Raw genomic sequence first — 11,084 nt, 5'->3', positions numbered from 1 at the left:
ACATTCTTTTAATCGAAGTGTTTACCATCATTTTTTAAATCTGATGGCTGTCTCGAAGTGTTTTTGGATTTAATTAATGTGAGTGCGCTTCTCTTTTTGGAAAATTAAGCGACCCGAAGATATCGGAAAATTAAGCAGGAAAATGGAGATCATTAATGTGATTTTCTGAGTGCGGTCTGAGTATTGTATTCTTATTCAAACAGAAAACAAGGGACGAGGTCTGGTTTATTCAAACTTGAAGCTTCAAAGAAGAGTTTTTTGATTTAATAAACGTGAGTGCGCCCTTCTTTTTGGAAAATTAAGCGACCTGGAGATCACGGAAAGATTTGATTATCGTCTGTCAATGCAGCTATATAGCTACACTATCTCGTTGATTTATGGAAAATTAAGGGACCCGAAGATTTCGGGAAATGATTTTTTTTTTATTTTATGCGAGTGCCATATTTTGCGGCCCAGTGGTCATTATTTTAACCAAATAATTTGTACGAAATGTCACATTCTTTTTTGTCGAAGTGTTTACCATCATTTTTTAAATCTGATAGCTGTCTCGAAGTGTTTTCGGATTTAATTAATGTGAGTGCGCTTTTCTTTTTGGAAAATTAAGCGACCCGAAGATATCGGAAAGATTTGATTATCTCGAAGTGTTTTTGGATTTGATTATCTCGAAGTGTTTTTGGATTTAATTAATGAGAGTGCGCTCCTCTTTTTGGAAAATTAACCCACCCGAAGATCACGGAAAATTAAAGGACCGGAAGATCTCGAAAAGATGGTTAATGTGATGTTCTTATTTATGTGAGTGTTGCGATATAGGTACGCTTAGAAACTCCATTTTCTTACCTAAGAGATGCAGATCTGAGTGCGGTTTGAGTATTATTTTCTTCCTTTCACGAGAAATCGGTATTTTCCATCATTGTTTGAGTGTATCAGTCTCGTTTGAAAAAAATTCACAAATATGCATAACCAACAATCCACAAGTCAATAATATTACATCATTTCATACTAAAAAGATATAATTCACCATAACATATCCATGTACATAGTTATTGTTATGTATACATATTTCATATATTTTATCTTATTCTCAAAATATTATATATGATTCCTCTAAAATGGTAAGGTATTATAACCAAGGGAACAATATCAAACTCATAGGATTAATAGTGTAAACCCAAGGTATATAAACCTTTAGATAAATATTATAAACTCTAAAATAAACATGGTCATTTTTTACCATGCTTGATTTTCATGTTGAAACAATCTTTGTCATGATGTGACATTGGACCATGGATGGTCATGGTTGTCATAATGTGACATTGAACCAAGCGATAATTTTCATCACAATGTGACCATGATTATTGACCATGGTTGGTTTTCACATTGAGACAATCTTTGTTGCAATGCGACATTGGACCAGGCTTGACCATGATTGACCATGGCCAATGATGGTTAACCATGGTTCATTTTCATTTTGAGACAATATTTGTCACAGTGCGACAGTTAACCATGGTTGGCCATGATTGAACATGGTTGACTATGGTTGATTTCCATATTGAAACAATATTTGTCACAATGTGACATTATACCATGGTTGATGATGGTTGACAATGGTTGAACATGGTTGATTTTCGTATTGAGACAATATGTCACAATGTGATGTTGGACCATGGTTATAAACCCAAGGGATTTATATTAAACCTCATGATTAATATTATAAACCCTATGAATAATATTATAACCTAAGAATATGAACCCTTAGATTAATAAACACAAAGGATTGATATTATAAACCCAAGGTGATAATAAACGTAAGGGATTAATATTAAAAACCCAAGGGAATAATATCAAACCCAAGGGAATAGTGTTAAACCCAAGGGTTTAATATTATAAATCCAAGGTATATAAACCCTGAGATAAATATTATAAACACTAAAATAAACATGGTTTACCATCGTTGACCATGGTTGATTTTCATATTGACATAATCTTTGTCATCATGCAGCTTTGGACCATGGTTGACCATGCTTGATTTTCATATTGACACAATCTCTATCAAAATGAGATGTTGGACTATGATTGATTTTCATCTTGAGACAATCTTTGTCACAATATGATGTTGGACCATCGTTGATTTTCATGTTGAGACAATCTTTGTCACAATGCGACGTTGGACCATGGTTGACCAAGGTTGATTTTCATATTGACATAATCTTTTTCTCATTGCGATGTTGGACAATGGTTTACCATGATTGAATTTCATATCGAAACGATCTTTGTCACAATGTGACATTGGGCCATGCTTGACCATGGTTGACCATGTTTGATTTTCATATTGAGACAATCTTTGTCATAATGCGATGTTGGATGATGGTTGACCACGGTTATTATAATGTGACGTTGGAACAAGAGATAATCTTTGTCACAATGTGACCATGATTGACCATGGTTGATTTTCACATTGAGAAAATCTTTGTCACAATGTGGCGTTGGACCATGGTTGACCATGGTCGATGATGGTTGAACATGTTTCATTTTTATATTGAGACAATCTTTGTTAAAATGTGATGATGGACCGTGGTTGATCATGATTTACCATGATTGATTTCCATATTGACCATGATTCACCATGGTTGACCATAATTTACCATAAATGACCATGATTGAGTGTACAATTTATAGTATTGGTGAGGTGATCAATCCTTGATAATTGCACAAGGAAATATGAGCGAGTGAAGGCAGCCTTAGTGCAGGTGAAGTGAGTGTGTGTGCAGGGAGCACAAGTGAGAGCACACAAGTGTAGGCAGAGTGAGTGTAGGCTCAATATTTTCCATATCAGTCTAAGGATGTTGGAGGATGCAGAAAATGGCCAAGTGGTGACCATAGTTCCTTGGTCACTAGGGAGAAGAGTTTTACCTTTGCATGTGGTGTTGAGCTGGAGCATGAAATTGTAATTATTTCTCAATTCACTTGATTAATGCAAACATGCTTAAGGGGATTTTAGTAGTTTCTTTTCCTAGAAATATCTATGTACCTCTGTATTTGATGATGCATGTTTGTGTGTGTTGTTCTAAATTCTGAATTAAAATCGCAGAGCATTAGAGTAGAATTGTGTCTCTTGATTTTAGATTAATTTCTTGAGCAGTTGCAATTATATCACCATAATTCTACAATAACATTAAAACCAAGGATTAATATTATAAACCTTAGGCATATAAACCCTAAGATAAATACTATAAACCCTAAAGTTAGACTATGGTTGACCATGACTGATTTTCGGATGGAGATAATCTTTGTCACAATGTGACATTAAACCATGGTTGATTTTCATATTGAGAAAATATTTCACACAATGTAACGTTTGACCATGGTTGATTATGACTATAAACCCAATGTATTTATATTAAACCCAATGATTAATATTATCAACCCTGTGAATAATATTATACCCTAAGAATATGAACCCATAGTTTAAAAAATACAAGGGATTGATATTATAAACCCAAGGGATTGAAACTAAAAACGCAAGGGATTATAAACCTAAGGGAATACTTTTCAACCCAAGGGGTTAGTATTATAAACCTTATGAATAATATTATGCCCTAGGAATATGAACCCTTAGATTAATAAACCCAAGGGATTGATATTATAAACCTAAGGAAATAATAAACCCCAAGGTATTATAAAACCAATGGAATAATATTAAACCCAAGGGAATAATATTATAAATCAAAGATATATAAACCCTAAGATAAATATTATAAACCCTAAAATCAACATGGTTGAATGTGATTGATCATGGTCATTTTTCATATTGGGACAATCTTTGTGAGAATGCGATGTTGGACCATGGTCGAGCATGATTGATTTTCATATCGAGACAATATTTGTCACACTGTGATGTTGGACAATGGTTGATTTTCATATTGAAAAAATATTTGTCTCAAAGTTCCATTAGACCATGGTTCACCATGATTATAAGCCTAGGGGATTTATATTAAACCCAAGGATTTATATTATAAAAATATGAATATTATCACACCATAGGAATATGAACCCTTACAATAATAAACCCAAAGGATTAATACTAAAATCCTAAGGGATTATAAACCCAGGGGAATAATATTAAACTAAAGGGATTAATATTATAAATCGTAGGCATATAAACCCTAAGATAAATAATATAAACCCTAAAATAAACATGGTTAACCATGATTTACCATGGTTGATTTTCATATTCATACAATCTTTGTCACAATACGACATTCGACCATGGTTGATTGTGGTTGATTTTCATACTGGAAAAAAACCGAACAGAATAATATTAAAAACCGAATGGCTTAATATGATAAACCATGATTGACCATGATTGGCTGTGTATGGCCATGGTTGACCATAGTTGACGATCGATGACCATGATTGATCATGGTTGACCATGGTTGACTATGACTGAGCATGGTTGATTTTGATATTGAGACAAGCTTTGTCACAATGTGGTGAAACATGGTTAACCATATCTAACCATAATATTAAGAATAATATTAACCTAATATTATTATAAATCGTATGATTAATATTATTAAACTTAGCCATCCACTATAAGTCTCCACTGTTAACCATGGTCAACCACTAGGGTAACCATGGCCATCCACTAGGGTTCACTATGGGTCACATATAAATACCATTATTTTCGAGGTAAGTATGGTTCACCATGGTAGTCATGTTGACTAATGTTGACTATCATCTTCATGTTGACTATAGTTGACCATGTCAACAATAATTAATCATAGTTACATGTGTTAACCTATAAATATTTTAAACCCGAGCATAGTCAACGACATTTTCCCCTTGGGTTTATAATATCAATAATCCTTTGAGTTTAAGATAAAAATATGGACGAGAATGACTCAAGCCTGTCTAACGTTCACTTTTTTCCTCTTGGTATATGTATACATAAGCCACATGCTATGTCATGCCATATTTACAAATCATATTTTAAACATGAAATCTTCAAAGATAATAAAATATATTTGGTAGCATTGTTTACCAAACAATAAAAAGCCATCGATATTACAAATATTTTATTTTCTTGTGTTAATCTACTTCCATTGTACATTCTTTCAAGTTTTTGACCATCTTTCTATATGATTTTCTTTCCTCCGCAGAATAAAAAATAAGATGGATGATGATGTAATGATGATAGATATTTCATTTACTTTTTTCATCACAATAAAAAAATAAATATTGATATTTTTTTTGCTGACTATGGTAGTTTTACAGGTTGAAATATAGAGGGATAGAGTATGTATGTCTTTATAGACATTATTAGGCATAAAAGAATGGAGTTTTTGTCTCTCAAACAAAAGGATCTTCAACACCAATTTAATGTTTAGCTTATCTTAACCTTAAAATTACTATATATTTAGTATTATTACAACCAAATTATAATGAAACATATAATTACATAAATTTTATGATTTTTTATTGATAATGTAAAATATTCCAAATTTAATATATAAAAATAAGAATAAAATTTAGAAATTTAAATATCAATTAAATATTAATGGAGAGTCATATTAATTACAAACTAACACAACATTAAACCCAAGAATTAGCATTAAACCCTATAATTTTAATTTATTTATATTAACTAATGTAGTTAATTTTAATTAACTACATTATACCCTAATTATAATTACATTAAATTAAAATTAACAACACTAATTATATTAAAACATAAACTTAAAATTAAACATATTATATTATATTATATTAAATCTATATTAATCCTATATTATTTTATATTATTTTAAAATAATATAATAACTTTTTATATAAAAAAATATTCCATTCAAATTTAAACCATTTTAAAATGAATTAAAAATTTTATGATAAAATAAAATGAAATTATAATATGTAATTTTTATTAAATTTTGAAAAAGAAATTTTTGACTTATAAATTTTTGAGAGATAAATAATATTCATTTCATTCAAATTTTCATTTTTAACTGAATGAAAAATTATAATATCAATATATGATTTGTTTTTCAAATTTAATACTTCATTTGGTAAAATTTACATTAATTAAATAAAAAATACTTTAATAATTAAATAAAAGTTAAAAATATAACTAAAAATTAAAAAGTTGTCCTCCAAACATCTTTAATAATCAATTATGGAGCACTGTTTAACTTATAAACTTTATTCCAATGTAAGATGAGTGATGATCATTTCCACCTATCATTTTTGCCTCTCATGTCTAAGGAATTTTTTTGGGAAGTCTTAGTTGTAGATTTGTGTTTTGCATATGTTAGAGTTGAGAAAAGTTTGGGTTGAGGCTTTGATAACAAGTGGACACAAGGAAGCAATAGAGGCCTTAATTAATGCAACAATGATTTTCTATGTTTTGTATCGAAGAGATGAATTTATAGAAGAAAAAGTTCTTTGTTTCAAGAAACAATATATATTGTGCTACCTAAAGACAAAGAGAAGCCATGTATGAAAGTCACAGTTCTTTGCCACATCAATGATGATGAATCATGCTTAGCGTAGTTTGGTGTGTAATAATATTTAGTTTAGCGTGATATGTTTTTTTAAATTTCTTTCATGTAGCATGTGCAGACTAGATATTTCTTTAATACTAAAAAGTGCAGACTAGAAACCTTGGTGATTATCCACCTTTGGGTGCAAACTGCACTTTTATTGAATTTCATCTATAGTTAAGGAAGGAGACACCATGAATAAAAAAAGCATTAAAACCTAACATCTGAGACTAAAAACGCAAAAGAAAGAAAAACACATGCAGTAAACCAATTATAGTAATGAAATTTTCACTATTTGGGACATTGACCTCATGATAGTTATTGGATATTTTAGTCGTTGTTGATGATGGTGATGCTAGACTTATCATTTAAGAGTTTCTTTTGGGAAGAAGTTTATATATAAAACACTAATCTTATAATATTTTCTCTCCGAAGAGAAACCCAAACAATGATCCTCCTCTAGGAGTAAATTGCACTTTTGTTGAAGGTTATTCCTGGGTACAGAAGGAGATGCCATGAACAAAAAAAAAATAGTAAAACCTAGTATTTGGGACTAAAAACGTAAGAGAAAACTTGAATGCATGCAGTAAACCACTTATAATAATGAAATTTCCAGAGTTTGGGACATCAACCTGATGATAATTATTCGAAATTTTAGTCATCGTTGATGATGGTGATTATGGATTTATCACTAAATATTCGTTTTTGGGAAGAAGTTGAGTATTTTTAGTGTTTTGTTTTGTGGAATGGGCTATTGGAGGGTAAGTTGAGCTAAAAAGGTAACCCAAAGAGCTCTACCCCCCACCACTACTAATACCACAAAATGATGAGAAGAATTGTTTTGTATTTTCACTCATTGCTCAAATGATGAATGAATGAATGGATTGGAATAGACAAATAGGTAAATTCTTTGTAACATGGCACTGGTCATTAAAACATAATCAACAGAATATGTATAATGGAAACGCTTTAGCTCAGGTGATCCACAAGCCACACCAAATGACAATCGAGGTAACATGAAGTATGCATAGTAGGGTGAAATCGCATCCCTGGGTTTAAAGTCAATTCACACAAGCGTCGCCATTGACAATTTTTTTATATTTTTATTTTAAATATTTTTTTCTCATCCCTTCATGCTCCATCGCACCATAGTTGTGGATTTTGACTAAGAAAAATCATATTCAGAGCATATTCCTCCCAGATTTAATTTGGCCCACCAATTTTTGTTTATAAAAAAACAAGTCAACAAGCCTCCTTCCACCTAAGGTTGAAATTGGAAGCCTTTGGCTAAAATATATATTTAAAAATTAAATATTAAAAACATATAGCTCAAATTATTTCTTTAATTTCAATTACACGTCAAATTTTTTGACTTCACAACTCAAATTCTTTCTTTTCTTTCCTTCTCAACTTTCTAAACCCTTAGAGGCAACGGTGAAATTGGAAAACAAAAAGATGCAATCCCACTACCATTTATTTAGCGGCCACTTCTCTACGTATGTGAATATCCCATAAAATATAAACCCAATTTTCTTTCAGGAAGACGATTAAGTACTTATCCTATAAACCGAACCAATTTTTTCCCAAACTATTTGATATACAAATCAAATTGGTCACTTTTCGTATTTTTCCCCAATACAAGAAAATTTGGTAACTATGGTCTAATGTTTGGCTGGGGAGGTTTGGTCTCCATAGGTCCTCTGGTCAAATCCTAGGCAGGACTATGCATGTCTGTGAGTTGTCCATCCATGATTTCTTTAGTGGAAAAAAGAAAAGAATAAAAATGAAGATGAGTTATACCTCAGTAACATTCTTTGAAAAAAAAATTCCCAATTATATATATGACTTTTCAATAAAATCATTCTTGGTATGCAGAGACTTCAAACTTTAAACATCCCAAAAATAGTTAAATTATATTTAAAAAATATTAAAAATAAATTAAATTTGTTAACAATTCAAACAACAAATAACTAATTAAATAAAGCAAGTCCATTTTTAAAATATATGGAAAGAACAATTACCTTTTAAAATATATATCCGAAAAGTATATATATATATATATATATATATATATATATATATATATATATATATATATATATATACTTTTTTAGATAGAATGTGAAACATCATAATCTCGTTAACAATTCAAACAACAAATAACTAAGTAAATAAAGAAACTCCATTTTTAAAATATATTGGAAAGAACAATTACCTTTTAAATAATCTGAAAAGTATAAGTATATATATATATATATATATATATAATGTGAAACATTCTAGAACATAATCTCATTAACAATTCAAACAACAAATAACTAAGTAAATAAAGAAACTCCATTTTTAAAATATATGGGAAGCACAATTACCTTTTAAAATATATATCTGAAAAGTATATGATGATGATGATGATGATGATGGTTAACATCCGTTGAGACCAAACATTGGTCTATCGGACCTAAAGAAACAAATTATTGATTTTAATTTAAGATTTTATTCCTATGCTGCTCAAAAAGATTAGAGAGAAGCCTCCCGAGCTCACTATAATTTTGACATTGTAAAAGGCTAGGAAGGTCAGTGTTGTAACAAAGACTGCCAAACTGAGATCTAATGTGGTTGTATGCGGGGCACTACATACATACATACATACATACATACATACATATATATATATATATATACATATATATACACTTTTTAGATAGAATGTGAAACTTTCTAGACAATCTTCTTAACAAAAACATTATCATTGTAACTAAGACATTATTATTGTCATAGGGTATGATTAGATTCTCCACTGAACAATGAAAAATTATAATTAACAAAATACCTCAATTTAGCAATTAGTAGAACCTAAATTGATTGGATTCTAAACATTATCATTAATTTGACTGTAGTATTTTTACTTTAATTTAGCTATATTTAAAATAAGGGTAAAGTACTAGTTACTATGTATCATTTGTAATTAAAATTATCTTTATTGATCTAAAATTATATTTCTACTTTGTCTTATTTTAATAAAATGAAAAAAAAAATGAAAATACAAATTTATATATATCTTTATCATAAATATATGCACTTCTTAAAAGGCTATATTATCTTCTATATAATATAATTTTTTGTACACAATTTTTATTAAATATTTTCATACTTATTTGAATATAACATTCGGGTATATATGGAAATTGCATAAATATTATTTAATGAAATAAGGTGATCGAAGAAATATTGTATTGGTTAAATACATTTTTAAAAACATTGTTACATTCCACACCATTTACTGAAATATATGACATGTTTTTATATAGAGGCTTCGTTATAAAATTTTATTGTAAAAGGATATAAACATTTGTCATTATTTGAAGAAAGAAAAGTTGGAGTTTTATAGACAATTATTTCATACATCCACCCCCTTAACGATTAGAAAATGAAATTTTACAAACTAGAATAGCCATATAAATTAAATTGTTGATAAACATAGATAGTCATGAATCCATAATCTATAATAAGTATCAAAACACTTACTTCATTGTGCATTTCACCCCGGTAAACATTAAAGATATTGTAAGAACTAACTAAATTATAATTGTATTATTATTATTATTATTGATTATTCAAAAATATAATATATAAGTTAAACGCTTATACATTTTAAAAAAACATGGAACCTCATTTTCATCCAAAATATTTACCCTCAATTTATTATGAAAATTCTTAATATGTAAATGGGCTTTGTTTGAATACCATGGGCAAATTCCACGGCCTTTCAATTTCATATACCCAAAAAAACTACAACTCGTTTCATATGATACTTGTTTAAACAACATTTTTTTAATCAATCAATTTAATTAAAAGGGAAAAGATTAGCATAATTATTTTAGAGATAAATCTCAAAATTTATTTTGAGTACACTATTTTTAATATTCTAAAACATTGTGTTAAATTTAAATTCGTACCATCTTTTAATTAAATGAAATTGTGAAAGCCCAAAATAATCATACGTATATATATATAAATTTGGGTGATCCTTTAATTAAATGAAATTGTGAAAGCCATATCTATATCTATCTATATATATATATATATATATATATATATAAATTTAGGTGATATTCACTTCAATGTTAAAAAGAGAGTCTCCTTAGCCGCATGTGAAGACATTTTTTTTTAATTATTTTTATGCTAGTGCAGTCTAGTAGAACCAATACTTTGTGATCTTGACCCTTGAAATTAGGGCCAACTTGACATTGGTTGATCTAGCCTCTCAAATAAATATATGCATTTCAAAATTTTATATCTCATCAACCATGAGTTAGGTAGTGTGTCACCTGTTGTTTGAAAGGTCACATCGATGACTACAATATGGTGTAATCTATTCTTTTGTTTTCCTTGATTTTGTCCACCAAATTTTTAATTTACATCAAGGGTTGCTTCTAGCTTAAGGGCCATGTTTAACCATTTCTTTGACATCAATGGAAATAATTCAACAAAATGACTATGCTAGTCTTATGTTCATAATTGAAAGATGTTGGCAGATTCTCATCTTTT

This window comes from Pinus tabuliformis, chromosome 4_2 (assembly GCF_031772625.1).
Source record: "Pinus tabuliformis cultivar Carrire ecotype Pingquan chromosome 4_2, CPIR1, whole genome shotgun sequence".
Taxonomy (NCBI): Eukaryota; Viridiplantae; Streptophyta; class Pinopsida; order Pinales; family Pinaceae; genus Pinus; species Pinus tabuliformis.
Note: the sequence above shows the minus strand (reverse complement) of the source record.